At 51.6% G+C, this 17943-nt stretch overlaps 1 protein-coding gene, 33 non-coding genes and 2 pseudogenes across 42 annotated transcripts in view; all 36 read right to left on the reverse strand.

Moving 5' to 3' along the window:
• Window positions 1-17943, reverse strand: part of LOC146502969 (uncharacterized) — a 225304-nt gene that overhangs the window by 144895 nt on the left and 62466 nt on the right. The gene's annotated exons all lie outside the window — the stretch shown is intronic.
• Window positions 4340-4464, reverse strand: LOC146503062 (U2 spliceosomal RNA; annotated as a pseudogene).
• On the reverse strand, window positions 4659-4771 carry LOC146503063 (U5 spliceosomal RNA). Its single transcript, XR_014869121.1, has one exon. It is a non-coding gene; the product is annotated as a U5 spliceosomal RNA (small nuclear RNA).
• Window positions 5015-5205, reverse strand: LOC146503064 (U2 spliceosomal RNA). The gene has a single exon (XR_014869078.1). It is a non-coding gene; the product is annotated as a U2 spliceosomal RNA (small nuclear RNA).
• LOC146503065 (U5 spliceosomal RNA) lies at window positions 5400-5512 on the reverse strand. Its single transcript, XR_014869120.1, has one exon. It is a non-coding gene; the product is annotated as a U5 spliceosomal RNA (small nuclear RNA).
• On the reverse strand, window positions 5756-5946 carry LOC146503066 (U2 spliceosomal RNA). The gene has a single exon (XR_014869085.1). It is a non-coding gene; the product is annotated as a U2 spliceosomal RNA (small nuclear RNA).
• Window positions 6147-6258, reverse strand: LOC146503067 (U5 spliceosomal RNA). Its single transcript, XR_014869141.1, has one exon. It is a non-coding gene; the product is annotated as a U5 spliceosomal RNA (small nuclear RNA).
• LOC146503068 (U2 spliceosomal RNA) lies at window positions 6502-6693 on the reverse strand. Its single transcript, XR_014869092.1, has one exon. It is a non-coding gene; the product is annotated as a U2 spliceosomal RNA (small nuclear RNA).
• LOC146503069 (U5 spliceosomal RNA) lies at window positions 6888-7000 on the reverse strand. The gene has a single exon (XR_014868964.1). It is a non-coding gene; the product is annotated as a U5 spliceosomal RNA (small nuclear RNA).
• Window positions 7332-7444, reverse strand: LOC146503070 (U5 spliceosomal RNA). The gene has a single exon (XR_014868894.1). It is a non-coding gene; the product is annotated as a U5 spliceosomal RNA (small nuclear RNA).
• LOC146503071 (U2 spliceosomal RNA) lies at window positions 7631-7821 on the reverse strand. The gene has a single exon (XR_014869064.1). It is a non-coding gene; the product is annotated as a U2 spliceosomal RNA (small nuclear RNA).
• LOC146503072 (U5 spliceosomal RNA) lies at window positions 8016-8128 on the reverse strand. The gene has a single exon (XR_014868895.1). It is a non-coding gene; the product is annotated as a U5 spliceosomal RNA (small nuclear RNA).
• On the reverse strand, window positions 8372-8562 carry LOC146503073 (U2 spliceosomal RNA). Its single transcript, XR_014869090.1, has one exon. It is a non-coding gene; the product is annotated as a U2 spliceosomal RNA (small nuclear RNA).
• Window positions 8751-8862, reverse strand: LOC146503074 (U5 spliceosomal RNA). Its single transcript, XR_014868878.1, has one exon. It is a non-coding gene; the product is annotated as a U5 spliceosomal RNA (small nuclear RNA).
• Window positions 9106-9296, reverse strand: LOC146503075 (U2 spliceosomal RNA). The gene has a single exon (XR_014869072.1). It is a non-coding gene; the product is annotated as a U2 spliceosomal RNA (small nuclear RNA).
• LOC146503076 (U5 spliceosomal RNA) lies at window positions 9491-9603 on the reverse strand. Its single transcript, XR_014868896.1, has one exon. It is a non-coding gene; the product is annotated as a U5 spliceosomal RNA (small nuclear RNA).
• Window positions 9847-10037, reverse strand: LOC146503077 (U2 spliceosomal RNA). Its single transcript, XR_014869034.1, has one exon. It is a non-coding gene; the product is annotated as a U2 spliceosomal RNA (small nuclear RNA).
• On the reverse strand, window positions 10232-10344 carry LOC146503078 (U5 spliceosomal RNA). Its single transcript, XR_014869139.1, has one exon. It is a non-coding gene; the product is annotated as a U5 spliceosomal RNA (small nuclear RNA).
• On the reverse strand, window positions 10674-10788 carry LOC146503079 (U5 spliceosomal RNA). The gene has a single exon (XR_014868917.1). It is a non-coding gene; the product is annotated as a U5 spliceosomal RNA (small nuclear RNA).
• On the reverse strand, window positions 11032-11222 carry LOC146503080 (U2 spliceosomal RNA). The gene has a single exon (XR_014869093.1). It is a non-coding gene; the product is annotated as a U2 spliceosomal RNA (small nuclear RNA).
• On the reverse strand, window positions 11411-11522 carry LOC146503081 (U5 spliceosomal RNA). The gene has a single exon (XR_014868879.1). It is a non-coding gene; the product is annotated as a U5 spliceosomal RNA (small nuclear RNA).
• On the reverse strand, window positions 11854-11966 carry LOC146503082 (U5 spliceosomal RNA). Its single transcript, XR_014868982.1, has one exon. It is a non-coding gene; the product is annotated as a U5 spliceosomal RNA (small nuclear RNA).
• Window positions 12210-12400, reverse strand: LOC146503083 (U2 spliceosomal RNA). The gene has a single exon (XR_014869076.1). It is a non-coding gene; the product is annotated as a U2 spliceosomal RNA (small nuclear RNA).
• Window positions 12595-12707, reverse strand: LOC146503084 (U5 spliceosomal RNA). Its single transcript, XR_014868977.1, has one exon. It is a non-coding gene; the product is annotated as a U5 spliceosomal RNA (small nuclear RNA).
• On the reverse strand, window positions 12951-13141 carry LOC146503085 (U2 spliceosomal RNA). Its single transcript, XR_014869048.1, has one exon. It is a non-coding gene; the product is annotated as a U2 spliceosomal RNA (small nuclear RNA).
• On the reverse strand, window positions 13327-13439 carry LOC146503086 (U5 spliceosomal RNA). Its single transcript, XR_014868897.1, has one exon. It is a non-coding gene; the product is annotated as a U5 spliceosomal RNA (small nuclear RNA).
• LOC146503087 (U2 spliceosomal RNA) lies at window positions 13683-13873 on the reverse strand. Its single transcript, XR_014869065.1, has one exon. It is a non-coding gene; the product is annotated as a U2 spliceosomal RNA (small nuclear RNA).
• Window positions 14068-14180, reverse strand: LOC146503088 (U5 spliceosomal RNA). Its single transcript, XR_014868959.1, has one exon. It is a non-coding gene; the product is annotated as a U5 spliceosomal RNA (small nuclear RNA).
• On the reverse strand, window positions 14523-14637 carry LOC146503089 (U5 spliceosomal RNA). The gene has a single exon (XR_014868998.1). It is a non-coding gene; the product is annotated as a U5 spliceosomal RNA (small nuclear RNA).
• LOC146503090 (U2 spliceosomal RNA) lies at window positions 14881-15071 on the reverse strand. Its single transcript, XR_014869026.1, has one exon. It is a non-coding gene; the product is annotated as a U2 spliceosomal RNA (small nuclear RNA).
• Window positions 15266-15378, reverse strand: LOC146503091 (U5 spliceosomal RNA). Its single transcript, XR_014868912.1, has one exon. It is a non-coding gene; the product is annotated as a U5 spliceosomal RNA (small nuclear RNA).
• Window positions 15622-15812, reverse strand: LOC146503092 (U2 spliceosomal RNA). Its single transcript, XR_014869027.1, has one exon. It is a non-coding gene; the product is annotated as a U2 spliceosomal RNA (small nuclear RNA).
• On the reverse strand, window positions 16019-16131 carry LOC146503093 (U5 spliceosomal RNA). Its single transcript, XR_014868898.1, has one exon. It is a non-coding gene; the product is annotated as a U5 spliceosomal RNA (small nuclear RNA).
• On the reverse strand, window positions 16375-16565 carry LOC146503094 (U2 spliceosomal RNA). The gene has a single exon (XR_014869012.1). It is a non-coding gene; the product is annotated as a U2 spliceosomal RNA (small nuclear RNA).
• LOC146503095 (U5 spliceosomal RNA) lies at window positions 16760-16872 on the reverse strand. Its single transcript, XR_014869137.1, has one exon. It is a non-coding gene; the product is annotated as a U5 spliceosomal RNA (small nuclear RNA).
• On the reverse strand, window positions 17116-17284 carry LOC146503096 (U2 spliceosomal RNA; annotated as a pseudogene).

The raw sequence follows: 17943 nt of genomic DNA on the forward strand, positions 1-17943 counted from the left end.
GTAAAAGAGACTTTTCTTTTCGATTGCTTCCCTTCTCCCACCCCGTAAGGGACATTACTTCATCGTACAAGATTCCTTTTAAACAATCATACTGCCTCTGCATTTCGCCCCACACTTCTCCCGCGAAAGGACATCCCCACATTACATGCTCTATTGTTTCTTCTCTTTGACATGTGCTTCTCGGGCAGTTCTTATTGTCACACAATCTATGTGCATACATTATTGACCTTACTGGTATTTTTTTATGCAGCAGCAACCAATTAAGGTCCCTGCACCCGTTGCTCAGTCCCTTTTCTTGGGCTTGTTTCCATACCTCCTCCTTCACCCATATGTTTTGGGTGTGGGTTTTCTGCACCAAAGTTCTATACAGTTTTTTGTGATTCAACATTAGGTCCTTGTCCTTATATTCCTGGTGCTTCTCTCGCCATTTAATCATCCTTGAAAAATGTTCTGGCCTGCTTTCCGCCCTCGGCACTCTATTGTCCCACTCGATCAATTGTCTCATGGGACCGGATAACCAAAAGCGGATCAAAACTTGACATTTGTGTATATTGGGCCTATTCAATAGATTACAGATATTGCTATAATACATCACGTCCAATTTCAAGGGGATGCATGGGACATCCCTCCCACCTTTTTGTATTGTCTGATACATCGTTGTTCTTTTTACGTATTCATACCCCCCCCAAATTAATTTAAAAATTCCCCGTGTTAGCACCTTCCTATGAGTCTGTGGCATTGGGAAGACATATGCCAAATGGAGTAGGGCAGGTAAGATGTCAGCTTTTACGGCCAAAACCTTGCCAGTTATAGTGAGCTTTCTTTTGGACCACATCCCCAATTTCTTTGTGACTTTCGCCATCTTCAAGTCCCAATTATGATTTGCGTCCCCCCCAGGGTTCCCAAAATCAATGCCCAAAACCCGCATGGGCCCTTCACACAACGAGAGCCCACAGAGCATCTCTCTCCTACCTGCCCATCTTCCCAAATATTTGTATTTTGATTTTTCCTTATTAACCTTTGACCCCGCCGCACTCTCAAAGGTCTGTATTGTTTGCATCGTCTCCCTCACACTCCCATCATCTTCCAGATAGAGTACTGTATCATCTGCGTACTGGGAGATTTTCAGCACCTCCCCCCCTGGCAAAACCACCCCTCTGATTTTCTCATTTCCCCTTATTGCGCATGCTAACGGTTCTACGTATATGACATAGAGTAGGGCGGACAGGGGACAACCCTGCCTTAGCCCTCTCTTCTGTTGCACTTCCTCTGTTAAGTATCCGTTTATCTTTACCTTGCAAATTATGTCGGTATACATCATACTTATCCAGTTCAAAAATTTTCCCCCTATATCAAAAGTTCTCATCACCCTCCACAGGAAATCGTGGTTGACCCTATCGAAGGCTTTTTCCTGATCAAGTGTCACACATATTGATGTCAAGTTCCTCTCTTCTATGTACATAAGCACATCTCTATGTAGTTGTAAATTCCAACCAATCTGTCTGCCCTTCACCCCACATGTCTGGTCTGCATTTATAATAGCAGGCATAACTTGGGCCAGACGTCTTGCTAGGGTTCTACTCAGGATTTTATAGTCCACGCAGACCATTGAGAGAGGCCTATAGTTTGAAAGCGCTGCAGGTGAACCTTTCTTATGTATTAGACTTATCACTCCTGTCCTCATACTCTTTGGCATACTACCCTTTTCACACATTTCATTAAATACCTCCAACAAGTGGTCTCCAATGAGATCCCAAAATGTGATATAAAACTCCTTCGTAAGTCCGTCTATCCCAGGTACCTTGTTATTCTTCATTGTCTTTGTTGCCTCGTATAGTTCGTGATTTGTTATACTCCTTTCCAATATCTTCCTTTCGTCCTCTGATAGCCTCTCTTCCAGAAATCCCAAGATTATTTCTTGGGCATCTCCATCTACTTTTTCCGCGCCAAACAATGATCTATAGTACTCTTCTACCACCTTCAATAAGTTATCCCGCCCGGTAACCAATTTCCCATCACTTTCCAACTCCATAATTGCCCCTTTTTCCTCTCTCTTTTTCATTTGAGCGAAGAAATAGGCCGAGCACTTCTCCTGTCGCATATGCTCCTCCTGCATAAATTTAAACATTCTTGTTTTCGCTCTATTCTGGAACAAGTCCTCCTGTTTCTTCAATAATACATTCAATTCCTCACTCGCTCCCCCATTTTTGTTGTTATTCCTCTGAGCTTCTATCCCTGCAATCTTTTCCTGGAGCTTCTTGAAAACCTCTTTGGAAGCCTGCGCTCTCTGTGTGCTATAAGCAATTGAAAACATTTTTATTCTCTTTTTTGTTTCTTCCCACCACCTCACTCTGTCCTCATACAACCCTTTCATTTCCACCCAACTTCCGAAGATTTCTCTAAATCTTTCCCTATACTCATATTCTGCCAAGACGTCATTATTTAATTTCCAATATGCCTTACCAAAAACTGCTCCTCCGGAAATTACTGTTACCCAAATTGCTTTATGGTCTGTAAAAGGGGCAAAAATTGTCCCCCCTCCCGTTACCTTCTCCTTATCTCCTACTAATATATAATCTAATCTGCTCCTCATTCCTCGACTATTTTCCCATGTATAACCGACCTGTTTGCCTAATATCTTTCCCATAGTATCCGCCAAACTGTACTTTGCCATAAAATCTCTGAGCAGCGACGATCCACCATCCTTGTCTAGCGAGCAATTTAAGTCTCCTCCCACGATAATCACTTTGCTTGTCATAAAACATATATCCAAACCAGCAAAGAGTTCTCTACGGGCCCGTGGTTCTGCGTGTGCATAAATATTAACCACGCGACATTGAAATCCAGCCTTCTTAATGTCCACTACCATCACTCTACCCTGGATTACAGAGAACGTGTCTATGATTTGGATGCTTTTCCTCCCACACAAAACTCCCACCCCTGATCCATGTACGCTCCCCACGCTCCATGCTGCTTCGCCTCCTACCCACTCCTTCGTGAAGAGCAGAGCGTCGGCCTCGTCTCTTAAGTGGGCTTCCTGGATTAAACATATATCAAAGTCGCAAGTAATTAAAAATTCATACACAGCTCCCCTTTTCTTTGCATTCCTCAGTCCTCTGACATTTAAAGTCATTATTTTCATCTTATCCATTTAATGGTAAGGGCTACTTCCCCAAACTTTCCTGAGAAAATAATGTTCGTATCAGAGAACTTTCAGCGTTACTTTCATTTTCACTCCCATCGTCGGAATCATTTTCACTTATCGTGGTGCTCAAAGGAGTGTGGGTACACTCCGTTTGAGTTCCTTTTGGAGCACGCCTTTCTCCCTCCACACCGAAAGGCGCAGTCTCCAATTTTTCCTCATTGCTATCTTCTGGCGGAGTGGCCGAAACCTGCCTTTTCCTTCTTTTCGCCTTCTTTCTTCCTGCTTTCCTAACCTCTCTCCACGGTTGCTCCGTCATGTCCTCACTCGTAGCGAAGGATCCTTCCTTATTCCTGTCCTCTGTATCTAACAAAGGAACCTCTATCATTCTCTCAGAAACTTCTTCTTCCTCGTCAGCCTCATTTCTCTCACCTGCAGGAGTCTCCTGCATTAACAAAGGTGTTCCTAATTTGTCATGTCCAGTTTCCTTCTCTTGGCCCACCGGCCCCACCACTACTGCAGCGTATGACCTGGGCTTTGTGCAATCTCTTGCCATGTGCTCCTCTGACTCACATAAATGACATTTCTTTAGTACAGTGCAGTCTCTTGTGCTATGTCCCGTTTCATTGCAATTTCGGCACCTCACCTGATTGCAATTAGCGGCTTCATGGCCTTTGCCGCCACATCTTCTGCAAACCAGAGGTTGGCCCGCGTAGATGAGGAAGCCTCTGTCCGCCCCGATAGAAAAAACTGCCGGAGGATGTCGATAGCCGTCTTCACTATTCGGGTCTTCCTCCATTTTGACGCGGAATTGTCTTTTGCCGGTCCACAAGCCCAGACCATCTTTTATTATTCTTACTCCAGGTAAGACCTTTACGTGTCTTCCCAAAAAACATCTTATAGTCTCTTCTGAAACCCATGGGTTATACATGTGTACAGTTAGGATACTATAGTCACTTCTATATAAAGGGGTGACCATGTACCTTTTTAGTTCTTCATTTGACGTCAGGTGAGCTTTTCTCCTTGCTTCTTCCGCTGTGTCTTTCGTAGTTAGCGTCACATCGTAGTACTTGTTGGTTATACTCTGTTGCAAGCAGTAGATCTCCTCGGGCTGAATCTGCAAAGCATCAAACAAAATCCTCCTCCCAAAAGTTATTCGATCCTGGAAAGCTGCACCTTTGTCTTTTAAAGCAAATCTTAAGGTGTTCCTCGTGCCATCTCCTCTTTCAGTCTGCGTATAGCTGGCCGACCAGGTCGCCATTGTGCTTCTCAGGTAAGAACAGATACTACACTTGATCTTAGCCAAAAGGCCGAGAAGCGATGGCCTTCTGCAGGTTCCTGGCTGAGCCGCCTTCTCGGGACACTTCTCGCTTGTGACGGTGCGCTCTTTCACTTGGCTCACAGGGAGGGCTCCGCTTCAAATCTCCGCCCTCCCACAGTAGCTCAGAGGCCTGCGGAGCTGCCTGGAACTGCGCGCTTTCTTCTATTTCTTCTTTTGAACATCGAGGAGAGGGCCCAGCCAGAAGGCAGACCCTGCCAAAAATAGGTGCAACTCCTTAGTCTCACTCTCCACGGAAGTCTTTAGTAAAAGGCGAAAGACTTGTACGTTTTGAAGAGAAGCCAGAGTGTGTGTTTCTCTGGCCTCGCAGGAAGCCGCAGTGACTCCTCGTGCCGGCTTCCGGCGTCACGGTAGGCCCTGTTTGCTTGGCTGAAGGGGCAGATCTCAGGCCCCGCCTGCTCTGCTCCAGAGTTCGACTTTGACAGGAGAGGGGTGACTGGAGAGGAGCACGTTCGCGGCTTCAGGCTGCTTTCTGGCTCTTGGCTTGGCAGAACTTACTTTGTTTGGCTTTTTTGCTTTTGCACAAAGTCAGCAAAGGGGGCACCATTCCCGGAGGCGCTGCAATAGCGGGTCGATGGGTGGAGCGAACGGAGCGAGCCCCTTATTCGGCTCCATGTTCTAAAAATGCGTTTAATACGTTGCCCCCGAATCGGGGGCGTATCAGATATTAAACTGATAAGAACAGATACTACACTTGATCTTAGCCAAAAGGCAGAGAAGCGATGGCCTCCTGCAGGTTCCTGGCTGAGCCGCCTTCTCGGGACACTTCTCGCTTGTGACGGTGCGCTCTTTCACTTGGCTCACAGGGAGGGCTCCGCTTCAAATCTCCGCCCACCCACAGTAGCTCAGAGGCCTGCGGAGCTGCCTGGAACTGCGCGCTTTCTTCTATTTCTTCTTTTGAACATCGAGGAGAGGGCCCAGCCAGACGGCAGACCCTGCCAAAAATAGGTGCAACTCCTTAGCCTCACTCTCCACGGAAGTCTTTAGTAAAAGGCGAAAGACTTGTACGTTTTGAAGAGAAACCAGAGTGTGTGTTTCTCTGGCCTCGCAGGAAGCCGCAGTGACTCCTCGTGCCGGCTTCCGGCGTCACGGTAGGCCCTGTTTGCTTGGCTGAAGGGGCAGATCTCAGGCCCCGCCTGCTCTGCTCCAGAGTTCGACTTTGACAGGAGAGGGGTGACTGGAGAGGAGCACGTTCGCAGCTTCAGGCTGCTTTCTGGCTCTTGGCTTGGCAGACCTTACTTTGTTTGGCTTTTTTGCTTTTGCACAAAGTCAGCAAAGGGGGCACCATTCCCGGAGGCGCTGCAATACCGGGTCGATGCGTGGAGCGAACGGAGAGAGACCCTTATTCGGCTCCCTGTTCTAAAAATGCGTTTAATACGTTGCCCCCAAATCGGGGGCGTATCAGATATTAAACTGATAAGAACAGATACTACACTTGATCTTAGCCAAAAGGCCGAGAAGCGATGGCCTCCTGCAGGTTCCTGGCTGAGCCGCCTTCTCGGGACACTTCTCGCTTGTGACGGTGCGCTCTTTCACTTGGCTCACAGGGAGGGCTCCGCTTCAAATCTCCGCCCACCCACAGTAGCTCAGAGGCCTGCGGAGCTGCCTGCGGAGCTGCCTGGAACTGTGCGCTTTCTTCTATTTCTTCTTTTGAACATCGAGGAGAGGGACCAGCCAGACCCTGCCAAAAATAGGTGCAACTCCTTAGCCTCACTCTCCACGGAAGTCTTTAGTAAAAGGCGAAAGACTTGTACGTTTTGAAGAGAAGCCAGAGTGTGTGTTTCTCTGGCCTCGCAGGAAGCCGCAGTGACTCCTCGTGCCGGCTTCCGGCGTCACGGTAGGCCCTGTTTGCTTGGCTGAAGGGGCAGATCTCAGGCCCCACCTGCTCTGCTCCAGAGTTCGACTTTGACAGGAGAGGGGTGACTGGAGAGGAGCACGTTCGCGGCTTCAGGCTACTTTCTGGCTCTTGGCTTGGCAGGCCTTACTTTGTTTGACTTTTTTGCTTTTGCACAGAGTCAGCAAAGGGGGCACCATTCCCGGAGGCGCTGCAATAGCGGGTCGAAGCGTGGAGCGAACGGAGCGAGCCCCTTATTCGGCTCCCTGTTCTAAAAATGCGTTTCATACGTTGCCCCCGAATCTGGGGGCGTATCAGATATTACACTGATAAGAACAGATACTACACTTGATCTTAGCCAAAAGGCCGAGAAGCGATGGCCTCCTGCAGGTTCCTGGCTGAGCCGCCTTCTCGGGACACTTCTCGCTTGTGACGGTGCGCTCTTTCACTTGGCTCACAGGGAGGGCTCCGCTTCAAATCTCCGCCCACCCACAGTAGCTCAGAGGCCTGCGGAGCTGCCTGGAACTGCGCGCTTTCTTCTATTTCTTCTTTTGAACATCGAGGAGAGGGCCCAGCCGGACGGCAGACCCTGCCAAAAATAGGTGCAACTCCTTAGCCTCAGTCTCCACGGAAGTCTTTAGTAAAAGGCGAAAGACTTGTACGTTTTGAAGAGAAGCCAGAGTGTGTGTTTCTCTGGCCTCGCAGGAAGCCGCAGTGACTCCTCGTGCCGGCTTCCGGCGTCACGGTAGGCCCTGTTTGCTTGGCTGAAGGGGCAGATCTCAGGCCCCGCCTGCTCTGCTCCAGAGTTCGACTTTGACAGGAGAGGGGTGACTGGAGAGGAGCACGTTCGCGGCTTCAGGCTGCTTTCTGGCTCTTGGCTTGGCAGACCTTACTTTGTTTAGCTTTCTTGCTTTTGCACAAAGTCAGCAAAAGGGGCAATAGCTCAGAGGCCTGCGGAGCTCCCTAGAACTGCGCGCTTTCTTCTATTTCATCTTTTGAACAACGAGGAGAGGGCCCAGCCAGACGGCAGACCCTGCCAAAAATAGGTGCAACTCCTTAGCCTCACTCTCCACGGAAGTCTTTAGTAAAAGGCGAAAGACTTGTACGTTTTGAAGAGAAGCCAGAGTGTGTGTTTCTTTGGCCTCGCAGGAAGCCGCAGTGACTCCTCAGGCCCCACCTGCTCTGCTCCAGAGTTCGACTTTGACAGGAGAGGGGTGACTGGAGAGGAGCACGTTCGCGGCTTCAGGCTGCTTTCTGGCTCTTGGCTTGGCAGACCTTACTTTGTTTGGCTTTTTTGCTTTTGCACAAAGTCAGCAAAGGGGGCACCATTCCCGGAGGCGCTGCAATACCGGGTCGATGCGTGGAGCGAACGGAGCGAGGCCCTTATTCGGCTCCCTGTTCTAAAAATGCGTTTAATACGTTGCCCCCGAATCGGGGGCGTATCAGATATTAAACTGATAAGAACAGATACTACACTTGATCTTAGCCAAAAGGCCGAGAAGCGATGGCCTCCTGCAGGTTCCTGGCTGAGCCGCCTTCTCGGGACACTTCTCGCTTGTGACAGTGCGCTCTTTCACTTGGCTCACAGGGAGGGCTCCGCTTCAAATCTCCGCCCACCCACAGTAGCTCAGAGGCCTGCGGAGCTGCCTGGAACTGCGCGCTTTCTTCTATTTCTTCTTTTGAACATCGAGGAGAGGGCCCAGCCAGACGGCAGACCCTGCCAAAAATAGGTGCAACTCCTTAGCCTCACTCTCCACGGAAGTCTTTAGTAAAAGGCGAAAGACTTGTACGTTTTGAAGAGAAGCCAGAGTGTGTGTTTCTCTGGCCTCGCAGGAAGCCGCAGTGACTCCTCGTGCTGGCTTCCGGCGTCACGGTAGGCCCTGTTTGCTTGGCTGAAGGGGCAGATCTCAGGCCCCACCTGCTCTGCTCCAGAGTTCGACTTTGACAGGAGAGGGGTGACTGGAGAGGAGCACGTTCGCGGCTTCAGGCTGCTTTCTGGCTCTTGGCTTGGCAGACCTTACTTTGTTTGGCTTTTTTGCTTTTGCACAAAGTCAGCAAAGGGGGCACCATTCCCGGAGGCGCTGCAATACCGGGTCGATGCGTGGAGCGAACGGAGCGAGCCCCTTATTCGGCTCCCTGTTCTAAAAATGCGTTTAATACGTTGCCCCCGAATCAGGGGTGTATCAGATATTAAACTGATAAGAACAGATGCTACACTCGATCTTAGCCAAAAGGCTGAGAAGCGATGGCCTCCTGCAGGTTCCTGGCTGAGCTGCCTTCTCCGGACACTTCTCGCTTGTGACGGTGCGCTCTTTCACTTGGCTCACAGGGAGGGCTCCGCTTCAAATCTCCGCCCACCCACAGTAGCTCAGATGCCTGCGGAGCTGCCTGGAACTGCGCGCTTTCTTCTATTTCTTCTTTTGAACAACGAGGAGAGGGCCCAGCCAGACCCTGCCAAAAATAGGTGCAACTCCTTAGCCTCGCTCTCCACGGAAGTCTTTAGTAAAAGGCGAAAGACTTGTACGTTTTGAAGAGAAGCCAGAGTGTGTGTTTCTTTGGCCTCGCAGGAAGCCGCAGTGACTCCTCTTCCCGGCTTCCGGCGTCACGGTAGGCCCTGTTTGCTTGGCTGAAGGGGCAGATCTCAGGCCCCGCCTGCTCTGCTCCAGAGTTCGACTTTGACAGGAGAGGGGTGACTGGAGAGGAGTATGTTCGCGGCTTCAGGCTGCTTTCTGGCTCTTGGCTTGGCAGACCTTACTTTGTTTGGCTTTTTTGCTTTTGCACAAAGTCAGCAAAGGGGGCACCGTTTCCGGAGGCGCTGCAATACCGGGTCGATGCGTGGAGCGAACGGAGTGAGCCCCTTATTCGGCTCCCTGTTCTAAAAATGCGTTTAATACGTTGCCCCCGAATCGGGGGCGTATCAGATATTAAACTGATAAGAACAGATACTACACTTGATCTTAGCCAAAAGGCCGAGAAGCGATGGCCTCCTGCAGGTTCCTGGCTGAGCCGCCTTCTCGGGACACTTCTCGCTTGTGACGTTGCGCTCTTTCACTTGGCTCACAGGGAGGGCTCCGCTTCAAATCTCCGCCCACCCACAGTAGCTCAGAGGCCTGCGGAGCTGCCTGGAACTGCGCGCTTTCTTCTATTTCTTCTTTTGAACATCGAGGAGAGGGCCCAGCCAGACGGCAGACCCTGCCAAAAATAGGTGCAACTCCTTAGCCTCACTCTCCACGGAAGTCTTTAGTAAAAGGCGAAAGACTTGTACGTTTTGAAGAGAAGCCAGAGTGTGTGTTTCTCTGGCCTCGCAGGAAGCCGCAGTGACTCCTCGTGCCGGCTTCCGGCGTCACGGTAGGCCCTGTTTGCTTGGCTGAAGGGGCAGATCTCAGGCCCCGCCTGCTCTGCTCCAGAGTTCGACTTTGACAGGAGAGGGGTGACTGGAGAGGAGCACGTTCGCGGCTTCAGGCTGCTTTCTGGCTCTTGGCTTGGCAGACCTTACTTTGTTTGGCTTTTTTGCTTTTGCACAAAGTCAGCAAAGGGGGCACCATTCCCGGAGGCGCTGCAATACCGGGTCGATGCGTGGAGCGAACGGAGCGAGCCCCTTATTCGGCTCCCTGTTCTAAAAATGCGTTTAATACGTTGCCCCCGAATCGGGGGCGTATCAGATATTAAACTGATAAGAACAGATACTACACTTGATCTAAGCCAAAAGGCCGAGAAGCGATGGCCTCCTGCAGGTTCCTGGCTGAGCCGCCTTCTCGGGACACTTCTCGCTTGTGACGGTGCGCTCTTTCACCTGGCTCACAGGGAGGGCTCCGCTTCAAATCTCCGCCCACCCACAGTAGCTCAGAGGCCTGCGGAGCTGCCTGGAACTGCGCGCTTTCTTCTATTTCTTCTTTTGAACATCAAGGAGAGGGCCCAGCCCGACGGCAGACCCTGCCAAAAATAGGTGCAACTCCTTAGCCTCACTCTCCACGGAAGTCTTTAGTAAAAGGCGAAAGACTTGTACGTTTTGAAGAGAAGCCAGAGTGTGTGTTTCTTTGGCCTCGCAGGAAGCCGCAGTGACTCCTCGTGCCGGCTTCCGGCGTCACGGTAGGCCCTGTTTGCTTGGCTGAAGGGGCAGATCTCAGGCCCCGCCTGCTCTGCTCCAGAGTTCGACTTTGACAGGAGAGGGGTGACTGGAGAGGAGCACGTTCGCGGCTTCAGGCTGCTTTCTGGCTCTTGGCTTGGCAGACCTTACTTTGTTTGGCTTTCTTGCTTTTGCACAAAGTCAGCAAAAGGGGCAGTAGCTCAGAGGCCTGGGGAACTCCCTGGAACTGCGCGCTTTCTTCTATTTCTTCTTTTGAACAACGAGGAGAGGGCCCAGCCACACGGCAGACCCTGCCAAAAATAGGTGCAACTCCTTAGCCTCACTCTCCACGGAAGTCTTTAGTAAAAGGCGAAAGACTTGTACGTTTTGAAGAGAAGCCAGAGTGTGTGTTTCTCTGGCCTCGCAGGAAGCCCCAGTGACTCCTCGTGCCGGCTTCCGGCGTCACGGTAGGCCCTGTTTGCTTGGCTGAAGGGGCAGATCTCAGGCCTCGCCTGCTCTGCTCCAGAGTTCGACTTTGACAGGAGAGGGGTGATTGGAGTGGAGCACGTTCGCGGCTTCAGGCTGCTTTCTGGCTCTTGGCTTGGCAGACCTTACTTTGTTTGGCTTTCTTGAGTTTGCACTAAGTCAACAAAGGGAGCACCGTTCCCAGAGGCGCTACAATATCGGGTCGATGCGTGGAGCGAACGGAGCGAGCCCCATATTCAGCTCCCTGTTCTAAAAATGCGTTTAATACGTTGCCCCCGAATCAGGGGTGTATCAGATATTAAACTGATAAGAACAGATGCTACACTCGATCTTAGCCAAAAGGCCGAGAAGCGATGGCCTTCTGCAGGTTCCTGGCTGAGCCGCCTTCTCCGGACACTTCTCGCTTGTGACGGTGCGCTCTTTCACTTGGCTCACAGGGAGGGCTCCGCTTCAAATCTCCGCCCACCCACAGTAGCTCAGATGCCTGCGGAGCTGCCTGGACCTGCGCGCTTTCTTCTATTTCTTCTTTTGAACAACGAGGAGAGGGCCCAGCCAGACCCTGCCAAAAATAGGTGCAACTCCTTAGCCTCGCTCTCCACGGAAGTCTTTAGTAAAAGGCGAAAGACTTGTACGTTTTGAAGAGAAGCCAGAGTGTGTGTTTCTTTGGCCTCGCAGGAAGCCGCAGTGACTCCTCTTCCCGGCTTCCGGCGTCACGGTGGGCCCTGTTTGCTTGGCTGAAGGGGCAGATCTCAGGCCCCGCCTGCTCTGCTCCAGAGTTCGACTTTGACAGGAGAGGGGTGACTGGAGAGGATTACGTTCGCGGCTTCAGGCTGCTTTCTGGCTCTTGGCTTGGCAGACCTTACTTTGTTTGGCTTTCTTGCTTTTGCACAAAGTCAGCAAAAGGGGCAGTAGCTCAGAGGCCTGCGGAGCTCCCTAGAACTGCGCGCTTTCTTCTATTTCATCTTTTGAACAACGAGGAGAGGGCCCAGCCAGACGGCAGACCCTGCCAAAAATAGGTGCAACTCCTTAGCCTCGCTCTCAACGGAAGTCTTTAGTAAAAGGCAAAAGACTTGTACGTTTTGAAGAGAAGCCAGAGTGTGTGTTTCTTTGGCCTCGCAGGAAGCCGCAGTGACTCCTCGTCCCGGCTTCCGGCGTCACGGTAGGCCCTGTTTGCTTGGCTGAAGCGGCAGATCTCAGGCCCCGCCTGCTCTGCTCCAGAGTTCGACTTTGACAGGAGAGGGGTGACTGGAGAGGAGCACGTTCGCGGCTTTAGGCTGCTTTCTAGCTCTTGGCTTGGCAGACCTTACTTTGTTTGGCTTTCTTGCTTTTGCACAAAGTCAGCAAAGGGGGCACCGTTCCCGGAGGCGCTGCAATACCGGGTCGATGCGTGGAGCGAACGGAGAGAGCCCCTTATTCGGTTCCCTGTTCTAAAACTGCGTTTAATACGTTGCCCCCGAATCGGGGGCGTATCAGATATTAAACTGATAAGAACAGATACTACACTTGATCTTAGCCAAAAGGCCGAGAAGCGATGGCCTCCTGCAGGTTCCTGGCTGAGCCGCCTTCTCGGGACACTTCTCGCTTGTGACGGTGCGCTCTTTCACTTGGCTCACAGGGAGGGCTCCGCTTCAAATCTCCGCCCACCCACAGTAGCTCAGAGGCCTGCGGAGCTCGCTGGAACTGCGCGCTTTCTTCTATTTCTTCTTTTGAACAACGAGGAGAGGGCCCAGCCAGACGGCAGACCCTGCGAAAAATAGGTGCAACTGCTTAGCCTCACTCTCCACGGAAGTCTTTAGTAAAAGGCGAAAGACTTGTACGTTTTGAAGAGAAGCCAGAGTGTGTGTTTCTTTGGCCTCGCAGGAAGCCGCAGTGACTCCTCGTGCCGGCTTCCGGCGTCACGGTAGGCCCTGTTTGCTTGGCTGAAGGGGCAGATCTCAGGCCCCGCCTGCTCTGCTCCAGAGTTCGACTTTGACAGGAGAGGGGTGACTGGAGAGGAGCACGTTCGCGGCTTCAGGCTGCTTTCTGGCTCTTGGCTTGGCAGACCTTACTTTGTTTGGCTTTTTTGCTTTTGCACAAAGTCAGCAAAGGGGGCACCATTCCCGGAGGCGCTGCAATACCGGGTCGATGCGTGGAGCGAACGGAGCGAGCCCCTTATTCGGCTTCCTGTTCTAAAAATGCGTTTAATACGTTGCCCCCGAATCGGGGGCGTATCAGATATTAAACTGATAAGAACAGATACTACACTTGATCTTAGCCAAAAGGCCGAGAAGCGATGGCCTCCTGCAGGTTCCTGGCTGAGCCGCCTTCTCGGGACACTTCTCGCTTGTGACGGTGCGCTCTTTCACTTGGCTCACAGGGAGGGCTCCGCTTCAAATCTCCGCCCACCCACAGTAGCTCAGAGGCCTGCGGAGCTGCCTGGAACTGCGCGCTTTCTTCTTTTGAACATCGAGGAGAGGGCCCAGCCAGACGGCAGACCCTGCCAAAAATAGGTGCAACTCCTTAGCCTCACTCTCCACGGAAGTCTTTAGTAAAAGGCGAAAGACTTGTACGTTTTGAAGAGAAGCCAGAGTGTGTGTTTCTCTGGCCTCGCAGGAAGCCGCAGTGACTCCTCGTGCCGGCTTCCGGCGTCACGGTAGGCCCTGTTTGCTTGGCTGAAGGGGCAGATCTCAGGCCCCACCTGCTCTGCTCCAGAGTTCGACTTTGACAGGAGAGGGGTGACTGGAGAGGAGCACGTTCGCGGCTTCAGGCTGCTTTCTGGCTCTTGGCTTGGCAGACCTTACTTTGTTTGGCTTTTTTGCTTTTGCACAAAGTCAGCAAAGGGGGCACCATTCCCGGAGGCGCTGCAATACCGGGTCGATGCGTGGAGCGAACGGAGCGAGGCCCTTATTCGGCTCCCTGTTCTAAAAATGCGTTTAATACGTTGCCCCCGAATCGGGGGCGTATCAGATATTAAACTGATAAGAACAGATACTACACTTGATCTTAGCCAAAAGGCCGAGAAGCGATGGCCTCCTGCAGGTTCCTGGCTGAGCCGCCTTCTCGGGACACTTCTCGCTTGTGACGGTGCGCTCTTTCACTTGGCTCACAGGGAGGGCTCCGCTTCAAATCTCCGCCCACCCACAGTAGCTCAGAGGCCTGCGGAGCTGCCTGGAACTGCGCGCTTTCTTCTATTTCTTCTTTTGAACATCGAGGAGAGGGCCCAGCCAGACGGCAGACCCTGCCAAAAATAGGTGCAACTCCTTAGCCTCAGTCTCCACGGAAGTCTTTAGTAAAAGGCGAAAGACTTGTACGTTTTGAAGAGAAGCCAGAGTGTGTGTTTCTCTGGCCTCGCCGGAAACCGCAGTGACTCCTCGCGCCGGCTTCCGGCGTCACGGTAGGCCCTGTTTGCTTGGCTGAAGGGGCAGATCTCAGGCCCCGCCTGCTCTGCTCCAGAGTTCGACTTTGACAGGAGAGGGGTGACTGGAGAGGAGCACGTTCGCGGCTTCAGGCTGCTTTCTGGCTGCTTTCTGGCTCTTGGCTTGGCAGACCTTACTTTGTTTGGCTTTCTTGCTTTAGCACAAAGTCAGCAAAGGGGGCAGTAGCTCAGAGGCCTGCGGAGCTCCCTGGAACTGCGCGCTTTCTTCTATTTCTTCTTTTGAACAACGAGGAGAGGGCCCAGCCAGACGGCAGACCCTGCCAAAAATAGGTGCAACTCCTTAGCCTCACTCTCCACGGAAGTCTTTAGTAAAAGGCGAAAGACTTTTGTACGTTTTGAAAAGAAGCCAGAGTGTGTGTTTCTCTGGCCTCGCAGGAAGCCGCAGTGACTCCTCGTGCCGGCTTCCGGCGTCACGGTAGGCCCTGTTTGCTTGGCTGAAGGGGCAGATCTCAGGCCCCGCCTGCTCTGCTCCAGAGTTCGACTTTGACAGGAGAGGGGTGACTGGAGAGGAGCACGTTTGCGGCTTCAGGCTGCTTTCTGGCTCTTGGCTTGGCAGACCTTACTTTGTTTGGCTTTTTTGCTTTTGCACAAAGTCAGCAAAGGGGGCACCATTCCCGGAGGCGCTGCAATACCGGGTCGATGCGTGGAGCGAACGGAGCGAGCCCCTTATTCGGCTCCCTGTTCTAAAAATGCGTTTAATACGTTGCCCCCGAATCGGGGGCGTATCAGATATTAAACTGATAAGAACAGATACTACACTTGATCTTAGCCAAAAGGCCGAGAAGCGATGAATTCCTGCAGGTTCCTGGCTGAGCCGCCTTCTCGGGACACTTCTCGCTTGTGACGGTGCGCTCTTTCACTTGGCTCACAGGGAGGGCTCCGCTTCAAATCTCGGCCCACCCACAGTAGCTCAGAGGCCTGCGGAGCTGCCTGGAACTGCGCGCTTTCTTCTATTTCTTCTTTTGAACATCGAGGAGAGGGCCCAGCCAGACGGCAGACACTGCCAAAAATAGGTGCAACTCCTTAGCCTCACTCTCCACGGAAGTCTTTAGTAAAAGGCGAAAGACTTGTACGTTTTGAAGAGAAGCCAGAGTGTGTGTTTCTCTGGCCTCGCAGGAAGCCGCAGTGACTCCTCGTGCCGGCTTCCGGCGTCACGGTAGGCCCTGTTTGCTTGGCTGAAGGGGCAGATCTCAGGCCCCGCCTGCTCTGCTCCAGAGTTCGACTTTGACAGGAGAGGGGTGACTGGAGAGGAGCACGTTCGCGGCTTCAGGCTGCTTTCTGGCTCTTGGCTTGGCAGACCTTACTTTGTTTGGCTTTTTCGCTTTTGCACAAAGTCAGCAAAGGGGGCACCATTCCCGGAGGCGCTGCAATACCGGGTCGATGCGTGGAGCGAACGGAGCGAGCCCCTTATTCGGCTCCCTGTTCTAAAAATGCGTTTAATACGTTGCCCCCGAATCGGGGGCGTATCAGATATTAAACTGATAAGAACAGATACTACACTTGATCTTAGCCAAAAGGCCGAGAAGCGATGGCGTCCTGCAGGTTCCTGGCTGAGCCGCCTTCTCGGGACACTTCTCGCTTGTGACGGTGCGCTCTTTCACTTGGCTCACAGGGAGGGCTCCGCTTCAAATCTCCGCCCACCCACAGTAGCTCAGAGGCCTGCGGAGCTGCCTGCGGAGCTGCCTGGAACTGCGCACTTTCTTCTATTTCTTCTTTTGAACATCGAGGAGAGGGCCCAGCCAGACGGCAGACCCTGCCAAAAATAGGTGCAACTCCTTAGCCTCACTCTCCACGGAAGTCTTTAGTAAAAGGCGAAAGACTTGTACGTTTTGAAGAGAAGCCAGAGTGTGTGTTTTTCTGGCCTCGCAGGAAGCCGCAGTGACTCCTCGTGCCGGCTTCCGGCGTCACGGTAGGCCCTGTTTGCTTGGCTGAAGGGACAGATCTCAGGCCCCGCCTGCTCTGCTCCAGAGTTCGACTTTGACAGGAGAGGGGTGACTGGAGAGGAGCACGTTCGCGGCTTCAGGCTGCTTTCTGGCTCTTGGCTTGGCAGACCTTACTTTGTTTGGCTTTTTTGCTTTTGCACAAAGTCAGCAAAGGGGGCACCATTCCCGGAGGCGCTGCAATACCGGGTTGATGCGTGGAGCGAACGGAGCGAGCCCCTTATTCGGCTCCCTGTTCTAAAAATGCGTTTAATACGTTGCCCCCGAATCGGGGGCGTATCAGATATTAAACTGATAAGAACAGATACTACACTTGATCTTAGCCAAAAGGCCGAGAAGCGATGGCGTCCTGCAGGTTCCTGGCTGAGCCGCCTTCTCGGGACACTTCTCGCTTGTGACGGTGCGCTCTTTCACTTGGCTCACAGGGAGGGCTCCGCTTCAAATCTCCGCCCACCCACAGTAGCTCAGAGGCCTGCGGAGCTGCCTGGAACTGCGCGCTTTCTTCTATTTCTTCTTTTGAACATCGAGGAGAGGGCCCAGCCAGACGGCAGACTCTGCCAAAAATAGGTGCAACTCCTTAGCCTCACTCTCCACGGAAGTCTTTAGTAAAAGGCGAAAGACTTGTACGTTTTGAAGAGAAGCCAGAGTGTGTGTTTCTCTGGCCTCGCAGGAAGCCGCAGTGACTCCTCGTGCCGGCTTACGGCGTCACGGTAGGCCCTGTTTGCTTGGCTGAAGGGGCAGATCTCAGGCCCCGCCTGTTCTGCTCCAGAGTTCGACTTTGACAGGAGAGGGGTGACTGGAGAGGAGCACGTTCGTGGCTTCAGGCTGCTTTCTGGCTCTTGGCTTGGCAGACCTTACTTTGTTTGGCTTTTTTGCTTTTGCACAAAGTCAGCAAAGGGGGCACCATTCCCGGAGGCGCTGCAATACCGGGTCGATGCGTGGAGCGATCCCCTTATTCGGCTCCCTGTTCTAAAAATGCGTTTAATACGTTGCCCCCGAATCGGGGGCGTATCAGATATTAAACTGATAAAAACAGATTTTTTTTTTTTTTTCAAAATTTATTTATTTCATACAATTCATTAAAAAAGTGAAAACAACACCAGAAACATATTAGTAATAATAGAATACAAGAAAAATAAAGAAATAAAAAAATAAAAAAATAAAATAAAACAGGCACCAAATGGAGCCGCATCTTACCACTACATGGGCCCGTACTCTATAATATTCTTCTCAAACCCAAAACGTCCGTTCTAGAACGACAGAACTATATCGGAAACACAAAAATCAAACTATCCTCCTAGTTTGAATCTCTTAAGCCTTCCTGAAACCGGGAGGTGTTTGGAAGACATGTTTCCACCTATCCTTAATTGAGTCCCAGCCCCATTTAGTTTTCTCTAAAAGACAAGTCTTCTCTATTTCTTTTACTATTATTCTACGTGTAGTTCTAGCTGTCCATTTGTAAGACCCCAGGATGTACCCCTGTCGAGCCTTCCACAAAAATAGTTTTGTCAGGGCCATTAACAAGGGGATCTTTCCGCTGGCCTCGTTTCTTTTTTCCTTCCCTGTAAGGAACATTAGCTCATCATATTGGATGCCATTTAAACACTCATATTGCACTTGCATTTCTCTCCACACTTCTTGCGCAAAACCACATCCCCACATTACATGTTCTATTGTTTCTTCTTCTCCTTGACAAGTAGTCCTTGGACAGTTTTTGTTGT

Source organism: Neolamprologus multifasciatus, chromosome 14, assembly GCF_963576455.1.
Source record: "Neolamprologus multifasciatus chromosome 14, fNeoMul1.2, whole genome shotgun sequence".
NCBI classification, from domain to species: domain Eukaryota; kingdom Metazoa; phylum Chordata; class Actinopteri; order Cichliformes; family Cichlidae; genus Neolamprologus; species Neolamprologus multifasciatus.